General features: G+C 37.9%; 1 protein-coding gene and 1 long non-coding RNA gene across 4 annotated transcripts in view; one reads left to right on the top strand and one right to left on the bottom strand.

Moving 5' to 3' along the window:
* b3galt1b (UDP-Gal:betaGlcNAc beta 1,3-galactosyltransferase, polypeptide 1b) overlaps positions 1–20779 on the bottom strand; it is a 79147-nt gene that overhangs the window by 6106 nt on the left and 52262 nt on the right. The window lies entirely within an intron of this gene.
* Positions 10339–17479, top strand: LOC139062625 (uncharacterized). Of its 3 annotated transcripts, none has more exons than XR_011516187.1 (4): positions 10339–11360; positions 12292–12457; positions 13230–13325; positions 15915–16180. It is a non-coding gene; the product is annotated as an uncharacterized lncRNA (long non-coding RNA). The 3 variants fall into 3 exon arrangements; XR_011516188.1 differs by lacking the exon at positions 10339–11360 and adding an exon at positions 17190–17479 and having other exon boundaries at positions 11373–12457; positions 15915–16074; XR_011516186.1 differs by lacking the exon at positions 10339–11360 and having other exon boundaries at positions 11373–12457.

The following is a 20779-nucleotide window of genomic DNA, read 5'->3' as shown; positions in this document are numbered from 1 at the left end:
AGTAAATCTGTGTTTTGTGATCAGTTTAATTTATGAACACGACAAACACGCTTTCTTGACAATCTTTGTGAGTAAAAAAACGTGTAGAAACAAAAACGAATAATGTGAGTTATTAGGGAAACAGCGGGGAGCGGTGTTGATGCAGGATTGCGCATGCGCCGTGAGCGGTTCTGATACTTTTAGGGTCGCAGCTGCTAGCAGCGCCGCTTCAACAGTGCGATACCCTCACGAGGGACGAGCGAAATATTGAACACGCCAGATGTCCGTGCGACCTCACGACTGCTGATCGGCAGCTGGTCACGTGGTGTTAATCGCCTCTCGTAACCCCCTGTACACTACACGACCGCTCGGCGCAAAACTCGCCCCGATGTCGTGGATTCTCGCACGACTGGAAAATCGGCTCAAAAAAGTGAAAAAGTCGCACAGTGTACGCCCGGCTTTAGAACGGAAGGTATCTAGACTTACCATAAAAGTCCTGTCTAAGATACGAAGTAAACCATTTATGGACAGCACCAGAGAGGTCGATGTGTTTTAACGGGGTTAAAAGAATGTTGTGGTCCACTGTGTCAAAGGCAGCGCTTAAATCCAGTAGAACCAGAACAGTTACTTTCTGTGCATCATAATTTATTCTTACGTCATGTAAAACTCTTAAAAGGGCCGTGTCAGTGCTGTGGTTTTCTCTAAAACCAGACTGAAATTTCTCAAGGACATTATGTGCATTAATAAAATCAGTAAGCTGTATTAAAACAAGCTTTTCTAAAGTTTTACTTAAGAATGGTAAGTTAGGTCTGAAGTTGTTAAAATCGCTAAAATCTAAGTTTCTCTTCTTCAAGGGGGGCCTCACCACCGCCCCTTTAAAGGCAGCAGGAAAGACCCCTGTTTGAAGAGAACAGTTCATCATGGTTAAAATCTCATCTCTAAAATATTCATAAAATGGCTTAAAAACGAAGTAGGAACTGGATCTAAAAGACATGTGGTGGGCCTCACTGACGAGAAAACTTTATCTAGAGTTTCAGCCTCAACCAGGACAAAACTGTCCAGTGTTTCCTCTGGTAAGGGTACACACTCAGATTTTGATAAAACCAAGTCACTGTGAGAGGATAAAATGTTGCATCTGATTGTGTGTACCTTCCCTCTGAAGTGGTCTGCAAACTCCTCACAGAGTTTGATGATGCTTTCTGAGAAACATCAGGAGTATTGTTAAAAACTTTGATAGTGGAAAACAGGATTTTAGGATTATTTATATTTTCTGAGATGATTTTGGAAAAGTACGCATACCTTGAGTTCCTTACTGCGTTGTTTTATGACTTTAGAGTTTCTCTGTATATCTGATAGTTTATAGTGATTTGGTTTTTCCTCCATTTTCTCCCTGCCACCCTGCAGTTCCTCTTTTGTATTCTGAGAGTTTCATTCCTCCATGGGAATGTCAGTCTAGGCTGTATCTTTTAAATTTTTTGTGGGGCCAGACGGTCAAGGGTGGACTGAAGCCTGCTGTTAAAATCGTTCACCATAAAATCACAGGGAGCAGGTAAAGCAATAGGAGGCATCTTTTCTAAGATATCAATAAAACCTGCAGCCACTTCAGGGGTTAGATGATGTTTCCCGACAGCTCTCACAGAAGTTTCCCCTTCGTTCCAAGAGTGAATAAATACATTGAAACCTATATTCAACTATGATGGAGTGAGGAAGTCATACTTTGGTTTTAAGCTTCACCACTGAAAGCCTACATTATACATAAACCGTAGATCATGTCTCAGATCCTTTGAAGCTTTCTGTGACTTTTTTCTTTGCTTAGATAAAATCACAAGATGCACCACTGCTGAGTGGCAGTGCAAAAAAGGCACATATTTATTTTCAAAGCCAGAGAACCCAACAGCAAACAGCCTAAGCAACATGTAGCCATAATAGCATGATTTATATTCAATTTAACGACAGCAATTACCTGCAGCCTGTTTCCTTATACGAAAAGCATTATTTTAAAATAAAACATGCCATAAGCTACAAAGGGCTCAAAAGTAATTATTTTGATAACTGAATTACACTCTCCCCTATAATAACTGAGATCAGCTGATAGAGTAAAATAAATCCCACACTGTGCTTTAACCAGATAGCAGACGACTCCGCGTCGGTGTTACACCAAATTCTGCGACCCATCACAATTTGTGACCCCAGGGGGGCAGTGTTGCGTTTTGTTGTATCTGTACATCCTGAATTGGCATAAAAGAAGAAGATGCTACGTTCAAACCGTAAACTACGTAAGCTTTGAGGAAGTTGTGCGGCGCGGACCATGGATATTAAAAAGAGCGATTGTTAATGTTTATTGCAAACAAATGGGACAATAAATGCAGCGATAAGCAGGGCTTTGACAAGAAATGTTTGCTAACGTTAAACATTGATTTTACAACATGCGAGGTCCGCAGGTTAAATGTTCAGAACTTCCATTTATTGAAATAAATTGTTGTGATCTACATCCTAACTTTATTAGAAACCACTGCAGATTATCTGGTTGCTATGTTTTTTTTCTGTCACTCCAATGCCACTCATATGTACTGGTGGAGATAAAAGGGAAATAAAATGACACAAACATCACGAAATGCCTTTTGTTGTTATTATCTTTAGTGAAAATTAAAGACATCTGCATTATTACCGAGATCCAGATGGCCACATTCTGTGATAGCCACTATCATATTGTGTGACCTTACTGTAACTTCTGTAGAGTGATGAATTGTCCATTTCTGACCTAAAAGGCCCGGCTCTGTTTTGCTCTGCTCAAAGCAAAACCAGAAGTTTCTGACACAAACCTAATCTGCATGAGATGCTGCTCAAGGTCTCATGCCTTGCTTCTGAACGGTTTCTTCCTTTCCAGCTCAAGAGAAGAATGAAGACAAAGGACTCTTTCTTTTAATAAATCAGAAGAACTCTATTTTAATAAAGCTAATCAAACAAAGTGTTAGTCCAATAATAAAATGAGAACCAATCTGTGAAGTGATAATGTTTATGATCAGTAGTATTATAATAAGTAATATAACTTTATATATTTCCACTAGAGACTGATCACACGTAATGCTAAGATCACGTGACACATTTCCTTTTTCTGATCCAATCAGAGCCTTCCAGAGCTGACGTGAGGCGTGGTTTTGTTGGTGCTTGGTAAATCTGTCCTTTTTTGATTCCGCCGTAAATCAAAACATCCAAATTATAAAACTATGCCCACGTCATCTTAACTTCACTTCAAGTCCAGTCTTGGCCCTGATTTGGAAAAATAGACCGGTATTGGCCCGGTGTGCAAAAGGACACTGGCCCGGGTTCGTTTAGCGGATCCGGGCCAGATGTTACATAGGCTCCGGGCCAGATGTGGTCCAGATTTGTCCTGGAACTGGGCCAGAATAGGACCGGAATTGGGCCGGATCACAACTTAAGAATCCACATCTGGCCCGGTGCTGGTCCAGTTTTGGCCCTGATTCGGAAAAATGGATCCGCACCGGTATTGGCCCGGTGTGCTAAAGGACACTGGCGCGGGTTCATTTTGCGGATCTGGGCCAGATGTTATGAAGGCTCCGGGCCAAATCTGGGCCAGATGATTTTTGCTATCTGGGTAAGTTCTCATTTGACACACTGATGCTAAATAAATAAATAAGGCACGACGGATCCAATGCCAGTATAACAGCTAGTTGGGCTGCCAGTCAGTAACACATCTCTCATGTTTTTTCTGATTGATTTCAAAGCTAGTCTTATTCTCTTACATGCCTGCACAACGCAACATCTGATAGAGACTTGCATTTGACTCTAAATTTGATGAGAATAGAAGAAAATGTATTTTGATTTATGATCATTTTCACTGTTAATGAGTTTGTATTGGACGGAGGATGTTTTTCTATGTTGCTATGTCAGAACAAAAAAGAAAGAACCTCCAGGTCCTGCAAGCAAAGAAAATAAACAGTTAGTGACTTCAATAATTGTTAAGCAATTTAATTTTTTTTTGTTAAAATAAAGGAGCTCAAAAAGGCACAAGGCTTAATCAACAGAGCTCAACCAGGAGCAGGTGTAAGCTTTCTGCGGAATCAGTGTTTATCAGGGGAGAACAAAAGTAATCTGCACAAAAGACTTCAGACACTATGACTGAAGATTTGTTAAATTGAACCAGAACAGAAAGAAAGCTTGACATGCTTATGGAACAGCAAGGAGTAAAAAAGGCATTGTTGTAAAATAAGTAAAGAGCCAAATGAAACTGTCATTGTCACTGCTTCAGAATATTATTATAGCTCACCAGCAGTTCTGACATCGGATGAAAAATACATTCATTATGAATTGCATTAACACCGCGGACCCCTTAATTTTTTCCTCTACCAATAACGTCAAATGCTTGAAAAACATTATCATCAGCTTCTATTGTCAGTTCTCCTTTCACACTTAATCAAAACTACTCCAGGATCAACATGAATCTGACCCATTAGATTGTGGCAAATTTGGAAAACCTCCTGTATGACAGTCATCACGATACTGTTGAAATTTTAAACGAGTTTTTACGAGAAATAATAACGAGTTTTCATATTGCAGGTTAGATCCTCCTTTGAACAAATAATTCGAGAAACATAACTGGAACTCGTTCTAAATAAAAATGTACACATACATAAATTATTTAGGCTTTGGGAGTCGTTTTTGTGAGAAAAACGCTATTTTCTGACAAACCAGATGTGACACAGGCATAGGGAGTCTTGTTGGCTTGATCCAGAGAAAAATGTGGATTTTAATGCTGGTTTTGACACAGAGGAAATTTTAAATGTTTATTATTATACTTATGGTGGGGCACGCCCCAGACAGCAGAGATAAGCCAGAGGGAGAAACGAAGGCCAAAGGAGAAAGATTTAGCTGGAGGTTCTGTGGAGAGAGCAAGTGTCTCGGTAAGTGAATGATGCTAGCTTGCTAGCTAGCTAGCTTAAAATTGTGTGCTAATACCAAGCCCCCACAATGCGGGACAGAAATTGAGGCCAATGCGGAAGTGAAATAAATTGTAGTTCCACCCTCGTCTGCTGGGGGCTGGTGTCAGAAGCGAGCAAATCCTCATTGACTCCCATGTTAAAAATACCAATTTCACAGCAGAAATAAACATGTTTACAGCCTGGTACCAAAACATGGTAATAAATGGTTTAAATGATCTAGTTTACACTCATGACAACTCTGAGTGGGGTGAATATTTTTCTCACTCTTCTGTTTAAGTGTAAAGCCTAAAATGCTGTATAATTAATGAGCATCAGACCTACGTGACCGCGGAGCTAGCTCCGGGAAAAGGCCTCAGCCTGAACCTCGGCCTCGCCTGAAAACTGTTCCGTCATTTTCAGTCTCTCAACTTAGACCCTTAGTTGTGCCGTTTGTGCGTTATTTTTTGGATATTATTTGTGCAATTGTTGGACAAAATGACTTGCTGTGGTATCAATTGCACTAATAGAGCGTCCAAGTCGGTAAGTAAAATTATATTTATGTATTTTAGGTCACTGCCGAGCTGAGCTTAGATTTTTACATGTACTGTTTAACCATGAAATGTAAATGTAATAGGGTAAAACCCAGTGCATTTAACATAATGCTGCACTTTAGAAATGGGTTGAAATATAACATGTTGGTGGAGCTGGGCTCCGACTATCGGCTTGTGGAGCTCTAGGAATACCGATGTTTTCCACCCGTTTCTTCCCTCCCCACAGCTCGGCGCATCTCTGATCGCCGCAGCTCCTGTCTGCTGCGCGGGCTGCCGGCTTGTGGAGCTCTCGGATGGAAACCGATGTTTTCCACCTGGTTCCAGAAACCAGCTTATCTAGCCTGCTAGGAGTTTTTAAAAGCTTCAACTAATACAGGATGTCACATAGGGTGTCGTCAGAAAATCTGCCACTTCGTGTAACAAGATCGAGATAATGACTGGCAGAAATAATGGCGAGGTCTAAAATGCTCTGTAAGAGGTGAAACAGGTGCACATTATGAGCTCTGGACCCCGAGGACATGAAACTCAACAGAAGCATGACATGGAAGGGAATGAAAGAGAGGGATAATTAGCCAATATTACCAATCGAGACCTAATTTATCATGATTTATTACATGGCAGGAGGTAAACTTTTACAGAGGGCAGGGCACAAAGACAGCCATTCATCAACATATGCTATTTCTTTCTCCAAGCTTTGAGATTTGGTAGACTGGTTTTTAAAACGGGCTATTACTCTACATGCAACAAAAACACTTTGATTCATGGCTCCATGACTATATGCAGACAGGCTCCTAAACTGTTTTCCCAACAACAAACGTCTTGGGGCTAATAGATTGCCAAAGCTTTTAAAAATCTTTGGCAGCAATTTAAATAGATTACCTTGGCTTTCGTTTGACACTTTTATTTGAATATTGCTGGTCAGACTTTTAATGATGCATCACTCTAATTGCAGAACTTCAGAGACAGACTTTTAAAACAAGTTCGCTGTTGTTTTTTGTTGTTTGTTTTTTAGTGAAACTGTTCAGTAATATGTCAATTTCATTATAAGAAGATTGGATTTTTCTGTGTGTTTAATTGGCTGGTGTTTATTTTTTTTTAACAATAAAATAAAATCAAAAACCTGGTAACAATACTGTTTGATAATGAGCCAGAAAAATGTGGGAGAATTGTCCAAATTCTGTCACCAGTGAAAATGGAAAAATTAGAAGTTTTTTTCTTTATCCACATGGAATGGCTAAAAGCTATGTCATATCTGCATGTCGACAAAACTACATAAACCTTTGAGAAGAAAAAAAAAACCCAAAAGATTGGAAATTTCTGCATTTTGAATTCTGGTTCCTCGTTAAAGGACATAGAACAAACATGGAAAGACAAAAACAAATAACATGTGAAAATGATTTTCTGAAGCTGTTATAGAGACAACAGAAAACCTAGATTTGAATCATTTAATTGTAACTGGGAAATAACACTCTACTAAATATAAAATTATAGATGCTTTTGTAGACATCTACAGGGACATAGTGGGGTTGAATGTGTTCATTAGGTTTTTGACATGTTGTCAAGCTGGAGAATAAATCAGCATTTTAAACAGTTACTTTAGACTTTAGTTTCTTGTGTTGTTGAACATTTTCAAACTGCATCACAAAACAACATTAGAAAACAATGATGATTAAATGTCAATAAAATATGTACAGTTTATTTGTCTCTGTCACTGCAGAGGGAAAAATAAGAAAAACTGAGAAATCGAATTCTAATGGTCCAACAAAATCTTGACAAAAGGCCTATTTGTCGCTTTTAAAATACAATGTTTAAGTTTTATTGCCAGTAGTGCCTCCAGAAAAATTTCACAGGGGGGCCCGTGGGGTCAATGAAATGTTTGGGGTGGGACACCAAATCGGTTTTGGTAATAACTCTGAGAGTTTAGCCTGTAGCTGTTCCTTCATTCTTTTTCATTAAAAACAGTCTTACAAATCCAACACATTTACCTCAAAATTGAGAAACACACACAAAAACATAAAATAAAAAAATAAAAAGTATTTGCTTTAACATTTATATCATGATAAAATATGACAAATGTATTGTTTATATGAAAATTAATGTGATTTATTATGGAGGGCTGGGGTGTGGTCTTCCCAATAGGGGCCAGTGGGGTGACCAACAATTTTCCAGGGATAGTCATGCGCACCTTACCACCCCTTGGGGGCACCACTGCTTATTGCAGAATTTTGATAACATTTATTACAAATGAGTGTTTGAGGGTCTATGTGCATAGTACAAAAATCAAGACTGAATTTTCTGACAGCTTAACAAACTTTTATGAGATTGCCATGTTACTTTCAACTTAATGTGTAAACAAAGTGGTCAGTAAACGTGATTATGACCTGCAGCCTACTGTTTTGAAATACAGTTAATGTACAAAAACCTGACTATTATACGTACACAGTCATCAGCAGATGCTGACAGTGTTTCATTAATTACTTTTGTTATCTGATGCAGGGTAAAAAATAGTAATTTTCTAGCTTTATTGCATCAAGTTAGAAGTGCTAAACCTAATGTTTTCAGTTAGTCACATGCAGAAACATGTTCTTAAAGTGCATGAAATATTTTATGCAGTTTTATGGCGCTTTCAAAAATTAAAGGGCATTCATTAATTTAATCGTTAGGGGTTTTCCGACAGATCAGCAAAGTCTAGAAAAATGATTTATTCTTTGAACTATTAGTGATAAATTATGAATTGGTATTGGACGTAGAAACATTTTCACACTGGGTGTAATAAAGAGAAAGGTTGTAAATTATTTCTTACTTCTTTGGTTATTTCATCTCAGCCAGTATTCAGAGCCATGGTGATAAATATCAATCAAGACGGCAGCATGTAGAGCGACACCTAAGACCTCAGGGATTTTTCAGAAGTGTCAAACTGAGCCATCAGTTTGATATCCTGCACAGTAGCTCTCTGCAAGCCATCACTGTTCAAAGTGAGCGCTGAAATTTGGTCATGAAAAATTGAGGAGGTGGTTGATGGCTTCAAACCAGCAAGAAGTTAAAGTTTTTCTCATTTTAATATGATTGCTTGTACTTTACAGGCTTCAAGATCATTTTTATTATGCTTGCTAAATGCAACATTGAGACCCAATGGGGTGTGTGGGGGGTGGCGGTTAGGTGACAGGGAAAAAAACCACTGCTCTGTTCTCTCTGTCATTGTGTCTCCATACGAAAGCGGCCCTGAGACATCACCCCATTGGGACCATTTTGTGAAAACTTCCTTGTCCTCCTGAGGCCTCCGTCACATAAATGAGCGAGGAGCCCAATTTTCCACTTGAAGCTACCTGCAGTTGCAATTTTCTGTTTGTACTGGAGGTGTGTTTCCATGTGCTGTCTAACAAATGGCTCAGTGAGGTAAGCTGCCCCATAGGCAAAACCACACAGTACAGAAATGAAAATGCTCTTAAAAATGGTATGAGAAGCCATTACCTGAAATATGTAAACACACCCTTATTTTTATTGGGTACTTTTTCTTCATGCGTGCAATTTATCTGTTTTTGCAGCCGTTTAAGTGTAATGATAATGCCGTGTCATTATGCTTAATGCATTGCATCCAGACAGAATCTTGCAGGACTGTAAAAGGCTGCTGGGTTTGTAGAGATTTTGTTAAATTAGTCAAGAAAACACGTCCAGAAAAGAGTTTTCGTTATTTTTTTTTCGATTGTGCACAAGAAAACCCTTTCGATTTAGTCATGTCATATGGGTTTCTGTGTCTGACCCAACTTGACGTGAAGTACCCTCATGACTGAGATCAGGACCAGTTAAACATGACAGGACATTACACACAGCAGCAATCAAACTCAAGACTCGACCCTTCACTCCAAATGACGATCTTGTCAAGAAGAAAAAGAAAACAAAATCAGCAAATCATCAGTGTCTTCAATAAATCCATCCATGTGGTTCTATTAAGACTTTTGAATAATAAAACCACATTAGAATTTTGTATAAAATATCCAAATTGCCCCTAAAAAGCTGGTCATGGAAAAATTTTATGATTGCATACATTAACAAGACCTCACAATCAGATCTGTAACAACTGTTGTGACTGACTTTTCATAAAGTTGAAGCTCAGTATATGTAAGTAATATTTATCAAATGCACTGCTTGCTAAGCAGTGACGACACAGCCATTGTTTAAAGGTCATCCATGCTGCTATTTATATTTATCAAAATATATTTTGAATAACCTTTCTGGTTAAAGAAAAAGGTGATACCACTCCCATCTGACTAACAAATACAGAAATAATCAAAAGCTATGCCTCCTATTTAATGAGGGGCTGCTTCCACAATATTTGCAGCTTGGTTAGCTGTGTATTACATCTGCAACCATAATACAAAACACATGGTAAACCTTTGGTTCTGCAGGTAAATAAAGTATAACCAAAACAGCAGAGGAGGTTAGCATTCCCCTTACCAAAAAGAAGTACACTGAAGTATACTTGAAGTATACTAAAAATGAATACAGTATACTTCCAAGTTTACTTTCAATGTACTTATTAGAAGTATAGTTATCCGAGTACATTTTTTAAATACTACTAAGTATACTTTAATACATACTTACATTAAAGTTTACTTACATTTAGACTATACTTGTACTTGACTCTATCAGAAGTATATTTCACCAAGTAATGTATAAGTATACTTAATATATATATATATATATATATATATATATATATATATATATATATATATATATATATATATATATATACTTATATAATATAACATATATCTAAGTATATATATATATATAATATATATATTATATATATTATATATATATAATTCTGACAAGCTTTCTCTGTATTCATCTTATCTGCTCTCTACTACATTCTACATTTTACTTTGATCTAGCTAAATAACTCACCCAAAAGACAAAAATACATAAAAAAAATTTAATAATAATAACTTTCACATGAGAGTACTATCTTTCTAACATTTGTTTTATTGGTTCCCAAATTTTTTCAAATTTCCCTAGTCCCAGTCATAGTCTTGCATTAATTTGTTCCATTTTGTAACTCTGTCTCTCCACTGTGCCACCCTTGGGGGTTCTGTGTCCAGCCATAAAACTGTAATACACTTCTTGGCAGTCATAAGCAGAATTCTGATTACGTATGTCTCCATTATGTGTGTATGATTTTTGGTACAGCATTCCCAGTACAAACCATTTTAACTTAAATTGTAATTTCACCTTCAAGGTTCTTTCAATTTCTCCCTAACACCTTCCCAGAATGGTATGAATTTAGGGCAGTCCAAAAGTATATGTGAAAAGTCTCCCACTAGCCCGCATTTTCTCCAACATAAATTTGAAACATTACTATTTAGACATGATAAGTGGAGTTTTAAAGCATGCATCTTCACCTTCCATTCAAATTCCCTCCAAGATGGACTATTAGTTAGTTTATGGCCTGCTTCAAGTGTTTCCTCCCATTCCTCATCTGTTATCATTATGTTCACTTCCAGTTCCCATTTTCTTTAATATCTATATTCTTAACAATCAAATCCTGTTGTAAAGCTTTATATATTTTGAAATCAGTCCTTTTTGACATGTCCTTTCTGTTTAACATAATCACTTCCTCCATATTAAGTTTATCCTTGCTTGAAACTTTGCCTTATTTTGAAATAACCACTCTGTCTGTCTGTCCTAAATAACATGAAATTACGAATTATTGTGAAATTACACGCACAGGAAGTGCTTTTATTTTGTAGCATTTGCTCAGTCAGCTCTCGAAGCTTCTCAGCAGACCAAGAAGAGCAAGGGTTGGAGGTGCATTAACCGTTGGAGGTCGCGCTTCTGTTCTGCTTCTGCACTTGACAGTCACTGGTTCTGCACCACTGAGCTAAATGTAAGTAGCCGCCATAAAAGTTGCTTAAATGTTTTAAATGTTTTTAAGACGGACATGGTGAGTAATGTTATAGCAAGCTAATATGCTAAGTCATTGCATGAGTTAGCTGTGTTATTAACTTTGTGTGCGACTAAAGTCCGTTTATTAAATGAAATGAGCAGCGCTATCTCATTATTAAAGGTTAGCATTACTTTAGATACTTTTTTTATTAGACTTCTAGAGACTTATTCCCTCCATTTTTGTCCCCTCCATCATAATTTTTTAAACGTGACGTTCTGAGAAAAAAATAAAAGCGGGAGCTCAGCGCCACCAAGTCATACTTAAACGTCCACTTATTAAAAGTAAATGAGCAGTGGTCTCTTGTACAGCGATGAAAAAAATCAGTCTGTTGTAAACTATTTCCCCGTAGCACCCGTGCGATAGCTTTGCAAGCAGCCTGCTTTTTTTAACCGTAGAAGAGGATTGTGACAGCAAGAGATGAAGCGGTGCTGTATCTTGATGCTATGTTCCCTCCTTCCCTCCATTTTTGTCCCCTCCATAGTTTTTTTAAATAGTGCTCAGTTCCACATATCTTAAACCGCAGAATGCTGTTTCTATTAATTTCACAGTATGTTAGTGTTGTAATTTTGTCCTTACTGTACACTGTTACTCCAGATTCTTAAATGTTATGTTTTTAGCTTTGTGTGGATAAGTCAAATTACACTTGAATCTCCTCTCTCTCTCTCTCTCTCTCTCTCTCACACACACACACACACACACACACACACACACGCGCGCGCGCGCGCGCACACACACACACATATAATTTAGATGATTAATGATTTAGCTTCATATATAGTGGAGGACTGCCTAAATTTTGCAGACTAACACAGATCTACCTTGTGATTCACAATGTTTGTTTTCGCTGTACTGATTATGCTTCCTGGTGTAGATGTGTAAATGTAGAGCATCTGCGTTCCTATGAGCTGTCAGCCACACCGGGAAGCCTGTCTATGAATCTGCAGTCAGACTTCAATGATCCAACCCCACTCTCTGCACACAAGATTGATGGCATGCAGCTGTTGACCCCCAAGAGGTTCATACAAGTGAGACCACTGGTGAGTAATTCTCACAATCTGCATTTTTGATGGCACATCCTAAATAACATGACTATATATGTATGTATGTATGTATGTATACAGATTTGTCTTTTAAAACTGGTGAATATACAATTTACAGGTAATGCCTTTATGCTATGAGTATTAGAGCCACTGATGGAAAAAATATATAGAATTCTGAGAAAATAAGTCATAAATCTGAGTTTAATCTCAGAGTTCTGACTGGTACCTAAAACAAAAAAAAAAAGGAAAATTGGGGAAGATTATGAGGGGGGATCAGAATTCTGATTTAAATATTAAAATTCAGGCTTTTTTTTGTTGTTTGTTTGTTTTGATTTTTTTTAACAAAAAAATTCCTAAATAGTTTTTTGTTTGTTTGGTTTTAGGTTCATGAAAAAAGTCAGAATTCTGACTTTAATCCCAGAATTTTGAAATTATCTGACTTTTTTTTCTCAATTCTTTTCTTTTTCTTCAGTGACTCTCTTAGGCAATAAGGCAGTATTAGGGCCACTGAAGGAAACAATTGAATACTGAGATAAATGTCAGAATTCTGACTTTATTTATTTTATTTATTTTCAGAATTTTTCTTCTTCAGTGGCCCTAATACCCCTCCGTATTATGCAATGTTAAACAATTCAAATTAACTTTTGAATTCAGCAGTTTATCATTGGATTTAGATGCAGATATCACTGTCTTGGAAAATTGGTCAGAGCAGTTTTGCATTGAGTTTGATTAGTAAACTTGACAGTATTTACACTCTTAATTATCTTAGGAATTACATGATGTCCACACAAGGCGTACCACTGTTCTCCATGCCCTTCCTGTCTATCTACGTGAGGAAACCTCTGGGTTTTTGAGGACATGTGTGGTAAGTCCCAGTATTGTAAATTTGAACAATTCATTCTATTTATTTATGCATAAGGACAACGCACATGAACATTTTGGAAAATGTGCCATTGTTTCAACTACAAACCTTTGGCAAGATGTTTAAGCCTGCCACACACAAGAGCAATCAGCTGAGCAAACGGCCTCGAATGACTGCTCAGCAGATTGCTCGCCATGTGCGCCTGATTTTCACTGAGTTTTCCGCCTCACGAGACGCTGAGGTGAATATCTGACCAGTTCGATATTTTGCGCCTCACAGGGGTAAAAACTCGCTGTGTGCGCGCTACTGAGCTGCTGGCTGAGCTAAAATATTCTAGTGGCCAATCAAAGCACGTTTTCCGCTCACATGACCCCAAGATGTATTCAGATACAGCCCCTTACCCTGTCTGCGTGTCTGAAAAATAAACAAAACGGTACCTTGTGGATCGATGGGCCCACTGTTTCCATTACCCTTTCGGAAGGATTCTGGGTCTTCCAGGTGCATCTCTTGGAGTAAATTGGCATAAACTCCTTGCCTGGTCCATCCTTCCAGCTACTGTACCCATATTTTCCTAACCTTGAAATAGTGCTGCTCGATTATGGCAAAAATAATAATCACGATTATGGTGACTGAAATTGAGATCACGATTATTTAGGACGATTTTTCTATTTATGTTGATTTAATTTGTTTTTATTCAGTCATAAAATTGCTCAGGGCACAATCAGGACAAAAATAAGAAACAAGATGATCACTAAAATAACTCCTGATTCCCAGTATAAAAAGACCAACATACTTATAGCTTATAGTCTTGGTTTAACTCATTTAAGTCTAACCAGTACAGACCCAAATACCAATATCTTGCAAATACTGACAGCAAGAATTATATATTGGCATTTATAACAAATAAATGCAAATAAATTGATGTTCACAAAATGTTGCATAACATTTATTGAAGTCGTGTCAAGATGCTGTAGGAGCATGCACTAGCACCGTGTCCTCAGAGAGATTAGTTATTATTTATCAGCGTGAGGAACTTATTTCTACCTTATTTATAAACTATTTATTTACAAGTCGTCCATCAGTTAATGCAATAATTGTCCCAACCACAGCTGCACCCCCCACCCCCCAACCCGGTCTCACAGCAATCGGGGCAAGCTGCACGTGTGTTTAGTGCGCCGCACGCGCACATTTAGCCGTTTGTAGCGGCTCAGGAGTCCGCAGGTGCGGTGTGTGTGTCACTCACTCTGGTTACTCTGGCCATGAGAGTCGTTTTTTTAGCGACCGACACGTCACTACATCATTCCCTTTCCTAATGTCCTGAAGAACGGTCCGGAGCGCAGGCGGAGTGTTTAGCTAACCTGCAGGAAATGTCGACGACAGTTATCCAGAAAGTAGCTAAGGGTTACCAGAGATGTTTCTGAGGTGTTCGTTAGGTACTTTTAAGATTTAAAAAGTCAAGAAGGGGGTCTGAGAAGCTGATAGAAATAGCGTCAAAGTCACAAAGTTGGCAACACTGTAGGAGGAGCGCTTAATTTGCAACTCGGGGCAGCGCAGGCGGGAGGAGCAAATAATCAGCTTGTTTTGTTTTTTATAATCGTTCAAAACTCAGATCGTAATCGTGATTAAAATTCGATTAATTGAGCAGCCCTACCTTGAAATGCCGGTGGCGGCGACGTTTCATCAACAAAAATGGATAGGCATTTCCTCCGTTTCCAGCTCTGTCTCTGTGTTGTTTCTTTTCTGACATGCAGACAGGGGGCTGCCATCTTGGGGTCATGTGAGCGGAGAACGTGCTTTGGTTGGCCACTAGAATATTTCAGCTCAACCAGCAGCTCGGTAATGCGCACACGGCAAGTTTTTACCCCTGTGAGGCGGAAAATATCTTAACTGGTCAGATATTCACCTCAGCGTCTCGTGAGGCGGAAAACTCTTGTGAAAATCAGGCGCACATGGCGAGGTATCTGCTGAGCAAGCGGTCATTCGAGACCGTTTGCTCAGCAGATGGCCCTCATGTGTGGCAGGCTTTAAGGCACTGAGAAAAATCAACAATCACTGCAAAGAATTCAAGCAGCTTTCATTAGCATAACACTGGCACACACGGAAGCCATCTCACTTTATTTGTAAATGAGAGCACAAAGCAACAGAATGAACGGGAGTAGGGCTGGGCGATATGGCCTAAAATCAATATCACCATATATTGAAGATCTCACCTCGATAACGAAAAGTAGACGATAACTACAGGAATGCGTAGCAACAATATTTGTCCACTAGATGGGGCTGTCTCATGTATTACATTGACTAAAATTTTACATGACTCAAGGTGCTACAGCTTCTTAAAGGGACATAAATGTGGCCAACTTACACATCTTTTCATTTTTTTATTGTCAAATTTATTGACATGGGAAAAATTATCTGGGTGAGAGACAAAAACTTGGATAACGATAAATCTTTGACATGTTGCCCAGCCCTAAACGAGTCTATCAGACTGCATTTATTGTTATTTACATGACAATCTACTGAAATAAAAATGGCCACAGTCAGAGTTTCAGTTCAGATGTGATTAGTGTATGATCTCCCTTTCATTTTTGTAAGGATGATACCAATGAGCCGGACCTCAGGGATGCAGCAGTTGTCCTCCTGACAACCATCACAGATGATGCAGAGAGTCCAGTTACGTACGACCCAGTGAGAATCTGTTATCCTAGAGGGTGATGTGATTGTCAACCTCTCCAGCCTTCCTGATGCCTTCCTGGTAATGTTCGGCCTCATCTATGCCTTACATCTAGATTATCCGAAGGGACTGACCAACACATTTGAGTTCACGCAGAAAATCTTACTTGGTCTTGATGAGTCTAAACTATCACCCACGCTGCAGTCAAAAATGACCTGATGTTACATGTGTAACTCAAAATCTGAAAGAGTGGTGGATTCAGATGGCTCACTCTGTTAGAGCATTGTCCACATCCACAATGTAATTTACTATTTGTCTGCTCTTTAATTGTTGATGTTAAAGTAACACACCACCATTTGGGCAAATATGTTCATTTTCCACTTCTCCTTGAGTTAACCCTCCCACTGTCCTAATGGGTAGGACCCCGCGAGGAAAGTTGACCATTGAGCAGGGTTGATGGTTCATCCCTTGGGTCCACGTGGCAGGGGTGAGGAGTGAGCACCACCTCACCCCTGCCACGTGGACCTCAAGGGATAAACCATCAACCCTGCTCAATGGTCAACTTTCCTCGCGGGGTCCTACCCATAAAGACAGTGGGAGGAACAGTTGAGTTTTACCTTTTCTCTGTTCGTCCAGCCGTTCTGAGTCTGGCAACTCTCATTTGTGGCTTTAGTTTAGCGTGAATAATTGAATCGGATTAGCCTATGGGCTAATCCGATTCAATACTCAACTGGTTTTATGCCAAATGGCATAAAGTACTCACTGACTAACTTGATAGTGGTTAGTGTAATTCATATTTTGTTAATGTTGAATTGATGTGCATCCTGATGTCGCTTTAAACCACCTACTCAAAGAAAGACTACACACTGCTGTTGTCCAGTTTTCAAAAGTGTGCGTTTGTAATTGTTTCTTTCAAATTTTGTTTTATTTTCTGTTTGAGTTGGCTTAATCGGTAACTTTAATTTGATCATAATTTGAAAATATATCTAATATAAACTCCAAATATTCAAGTTTATTTATGGTCTGATATACTCAAATATCTGAGTTTATAAACTCAGAAAATATGAGGCAACTGATTGCCTTACATTTTTTGAGTTCTGCCTACTTATTCGGGTTTACAGTGTACGAACTGTAAAGATTTTGTGGTGTTCACCTAACAGTTCAAGTGTTCATTTTTTTGCTTTGTGTGTTCACAGGGCATGCTCAGTTGAAGTTTCCATCCCTGCGCGTTCAAGATGTAAGAAAAATAACACGAAAGAAATGCAACAATGAAAACTTCAAAAAGGCATCAACAACCAAGCAAGTGGATCCATAAAATGGACTGATTTTTTTAAAGGCATTTTTAAAAAGTCTTTCAAAATGGACAGAATTAACGCGTTAAACATGTTCAGAACAGTTTGCGTTCTCATCTTTGATTAATCCTGGTAAACAGGTCTGTTTTTGTTCTGTTCTAATTCTCTCTGTTTAATAAATTTAAACAAAATGACTTAGCTATTTTATTTAATTTTTTTTCTCTGCATAAAGATGAAGTATCAGTAAATAGTGGAAAGTAAATGTATTTGTAGTAAGCAAATAGCAGATGTTAAATGTTACTTGCAGTATGTGTTTATAGAAAAAATAGAGATACTTAAATGTACTAAAAGAATATTACATCAAGTTTACTGTAAAGTGTACTTTCAAAACTGTAAGTATACTCAATTATATAAGAAGTACACTACAAGTAAACATATATTATTACTTTAAGTATAATTTTAAGTATACATTCAAAGAGAAAAGTATACTCAATTATTTCAGAAGTACACTACAAGTAAACTTATAATGCTACTTAAAGTTTATTTTTAAGTATACTTTCAAGGGCAAAAGTTTACTCAATTTTATTAGAAGTAAACTTATACTGTTACTTTTAAGTATACTTTCAATGAGAAAAGTATACTCAACTATATCAGGAGTACACTACAAGTAAACTTATATTGTTACTTTTAAGTATACTTCCAAGGAGAAAAGTATACTCAATTATATCAGAAGTACACTGCAAGTAAACTTATAAGTATACTTTCAAGGAGAAAAGTATACTCAACTATATCAGGAGTACACTACAAGTAAACTTATATTGTTACTTTTAAGTATACTTCCAAGGAGAAAAGTATACTCAATCATATCAGAAGTATACTACAAGTAAACTTATAAGTATACTTTCAAGGAGAAAAGTATACTCAACTATATCAGGAGTACACTACAAGTAAACTTATATTGTTACTTTTAAGTATACTTCCAAGGAGAAAAGTATACTCAATTATATCAGAAGTACACTACAAGTAAACTTATAAGTATACTTTCAAGGAGAAAAGTATACTCAATTATATCTGAAGTACACTCCAAGTACACTTGTGAGGTTACTTTAAGTATACTTTCAAAGAGAAAAGTATACTCAATTATATCAGAAGTACACTACAAATAAACTTAAATTATTACTTTGAAGTATACTTGTAGTATACTTCAAGTTTACTTTTAGTGGCCCAATTTAGTCCCAAGGAGTATACTTCTAAGTAAACTTTAAGAACAAGTATGCAAATAAACTTCTGTACACTTAAGTATACTTGAAATTAGATACTTAAAGTATACTTCTTTTTCGTAAGGGTCAGTTGATGTTTATCTCCCAGCAGATATAGCTGTCGTATCATTTGCTGTATTTTCTTTCCCAAATTGCAAATTCTTGTTCTCTCCTTTTTCATCTCTTTGGGTTCCTTCCAGCAGAGATTTGAGCTGAAGTGGCAATTAGACTCAAGGAGAGAGGAAGCTGAAGTAACAGGCCTTATAAACACGTGCAAATGCTGTTAACTGTCTTACGAGACCACTTTATTTCAGACAGATGAGCATTAAATGCCTTTGTGATGTAAGGAATATTTATTTTTATTTAGTTGAACGTTTCAGAATTCATTTGTCACCCTAAGATTAGCAGATGATAAAAAGAAGCACAAAAAAATCTAAATTTAGTCCCTTGTGTTTGTTTTGACTTAAGCCCTAAAGGGGCCTAGGGATGGGTACCGAATTCGGTACTTTTTAAGGTACCGACCGAATTCCATAGTACCGACCGAGCACCGATTCACGTCATTTCAAACGGTGCCTGGTTTCGGTACCCGTCCATCCTAACGAGAACTTGCCAAGACAGCTGCGCATGCGCAAGAGCGTTTTATCGTCGCTTGCTGTGAACCAGTTGTAAACAGAGCAGCATGGTAGAGAGAACGCAGGCTAAAGCTTGGGTCCACTTCACTAAATGTGATGGGTAACTGGATGATGAAACCAGCGACAACTATCTAAATGAGACATCCTCATCTTAATCTGCTCCGGTAGGTAAATATAATTAGCTTGATATATTAGCTTCCGTTTCGCTAATGGTGCGTTCGCTTTCTCCTCGGAACTCCGAATTTCCGACTAGAACAACATGAACGCGCTCTAAAGTTTGGCTTCACTTTACTAAATGTGACGGGTGAAGACGAAACCAGTGACGATCTAAGTGTGAGGCATCGTTTTAATCTGCTCCAGCAGCTAAATAAACTGTTTAAGATATCGTTAGCTTGATATGTTAGCTTCCATTGCCACCATTGTTATCAGCTAATGGTGCGTTCGCTTTCTCCTCGGAAATTCTAACTTCCCAGTAGGAAAAATCAAATGAAAAAAGACGGCAAAAGGAATGAAGACACAGTAAATTTAGTTCACAGTAAAGATGTTTGCTTCAGTTTAATTGTCAGCTTATAAAACTACAAGGGCAATGTTAAAATACAAACTGTTATATGTTATTTATCGTGATATTTATCAAATATTGTTATATATTGAGAAAAATATATATTTAATTATAAAAGAGAATTAAAATAATAAACACTCAAAAGTATCGAAAAATGGTACCGTTAAGTACCGGTATCGATTCCTAGGTACCGGTAATTAGTACCGGATCGATTCAAATGTCAAAGGTACCCATCCCTATAAAGGGCACCACACTGCTGTTAGCAGAAATAATTTCTACTGGTTTGCTGAATAGTTTAGTTTTAGAGATGAATGAGCTTTGGAGTGTGTACTAGAGCACAATATTAATGGCCAGATCAGATATGCAACATGGAACATGTTGTTGAGGCGTGTTAGAATATTGTGCAACATTTGTGGATTACATGCAGCCAAAGCTACAAAGACATTTAAAAAAACCTATCAGTTTTCAGGTGATAATCTGCAGATTACTTTGCACAACAGGCAAGCTGCACAGTAGACATTCCTCAGATCTCAACTGAACACAGCTTTGAGTAATGTGCTAAGTGTGCCTTGAGTTTTTGACCCTAGCACAAAGGTTGAATTTGGTCAGGGTTGTCTGGGCTTTGACTCTGGCATGCAGGCTCCACACATCAGGTCCAGCCCAGACCGGACACTCCTCCTCATCAGCACCAAATAGTTAACATGCTATATAAAAAATAATAATCCTGTGCAACCACTTCAAAAGTTAGCAGTATTTTTCGTAGAAGCAAGTTTTGTATTTTGACGTGTCCATGTTTTGTACACTCAAATAAAAAAAAAAGAGTCAGCCCCTGTAGTTACTCCGCAGTACTGGCGAAGACACATAAGGTGTCAAAATGTTAGCTTTTGCTTTTTGCACCTATTAAAAGATTTGTACACATTTGAGTACCCCTGCTTTTCATTCTGAATATCCTCCAGCTGTAGAGCACCAACCTGATGATGCACAGAGTTTTATTAAAGTAAAACACAGAAATGCCGTGGCTTCTTAGTGGTACAAGTATTAACT

Source organism: Nothobranchius furzeri, chromosome 14 (assembly GCF_043380555.1).
Source record: "Nothobranchius furzeri strain GRZ-AD chromosome 14, NfurGRZ-RIMD1, whole genome shotgun sequence".
NCBI lineage: Eukaryota > Metazoa > Chordata > Actinopteri > Cyprinodontiformes > Nothobranchiidae > Nothobranchius > Nothobranchius furzeri.
The sequence above is the reverse complement of the archived record's forward strand: the minus strand, read 5'-3'. Positions and strand labels throughout refer to the sequence as shown.